Raw genomic sequence first — 1,162 nt, forward strand, 5'->3', positions numbered from 1 at the left:
GAGGGAAAAAAATAAGACAGTGTCACCGCAGCCTGGGGTAGGACTCCCCTTCTTCTGCGAGCGGACATCAACGGAGAAATGAGGTGTGTGAGAGTAGCAGCATGTGAGAGAAGGAGGCAGAGTGCGAGAGAGAGAGAGAGAGAGAGGGAGCAAGGAGCAGGGAGAGGGGGTGATTGAGAGAGAGGGAGAGTGAAAGAGAGAGAGAGAGAGAGAGAGAGGGAGAGGGAGAGGGAGAGGGAGAGAGACAGGCTTACCTTCAACGTTCACACTGCACTGATCGGCTGGAGCGCTGAGCGCATAGTCGTCTCCTCGTTCAAGCTCGGCTGCTTCTGCCTCTACGCATCCCTCTCTCCCTCTCTCTCTCTCCCTCTCTCTCTTTCTCACTTTCTCTCTCCCCCTCCTCTTCCTCTCGCTTCTCTTCTCTCTCCCTCACTCTCCCGTGTTGTCTTTGCGTCTCTTCCTCCCCCTCTTTCCCTCAGTCACTCACTCACTCTCTCTTTCTTTCTCTCTCTTTGTGCGTGTGTCTCTCTGTCCTCACTCTCTGCTCTATACTCTCTGTGTTCTCTCGCACCCTCTGGCTGGGTCTGTGTGTTTCTCTCAGTCTTGCAGTGGCACTCTCTCTCCCTCTCCCTCTCCCTCTCTCTCTCTCTCCCTCTCCCTCTCCCTCTCCCTCTCCCTCTCCCTCTCCCTCTCCCTCTCTCTCTCTCCCTCTCTCTCTGTAGTTCAATATGTGCTCTCCTGCCCACCCACTTCTCACTCTCTTTCTCTCTCTTTCAGGCGGAGGGGACTGGGTTCTGATTGGCTGCCACTCACTAGTCCCTGATAAAAGGGAGAGAGAAGGGGAAGAAAGGAGTAGAAAGGAGAGTGGCGGAGAGGGTAGAATAGAGGAAGAAAGATAAAGATAGACCCCAGGAGCTGATACGCTTTAGCCATGTGAATAGAGAACGCCGGGGTGAGGGACGGCGGGAGGACATCATCCCTGGGCCGGCAGAGAAAAAGTGAGCGAGTGAGCGAGAGAGAGAGGGAGACGAGGAGGAAGGAAGGAGAGAATAAGGGAGTAGCTGAGAGAGAAAGGTCCTTGCGAGCCGAGCGAGGACAGTAAAGCAGAGAGGGCCTAGAGCAGCACCTCAACCCGAAAGAGAGCGTGTCGCTTGATAGATGG

The 1,162-nt window shown here is 54.9% G+C and overlaps 1 protein-coding gene across 4 annotated transcripts in view; it reads right to left on the reverse strand.

The window, feature by feature from the left end:
- LOC105897226 (cadherin-10-like) overlaps nucleotides 1–375 on the reverse strand; it is a 43,042-nt gene extending 42,667 nt beyond the window's left edge. For 3 of the 4 annotated variants that reach the window (XM_031583925.1, XM_031583927.1, XM_012824131.2), the window contains exon 1: nucleotides 1–130. This exon is cut by the window's left edge. The gene's annotated coding sequence lies outside the window, so the exon portion shown is untranslated. Of the gene's footprint in view, nucleotides 131–254 lie in introns of those variants that run through there. The other variant, XM_031583926.2, reaches the window with a different exon arrangement.
- Nucleotides 376–1,162: the final 787 nt, after the last annotated feature.

This window comes from Clupea harengus, chromosome 17 (genome assembly GCF_900700415.2).
Source record: "Clupea harengus chromosome 17, Ch_v2.0.2, whole genome shotgun sequence".
NCBI classification, from domain to species: Eukaryota; Metazoa; Chordata; class Actinopteri; order Clupeiformes; family Clupeidae; genus Clupea; species Clupea harengus.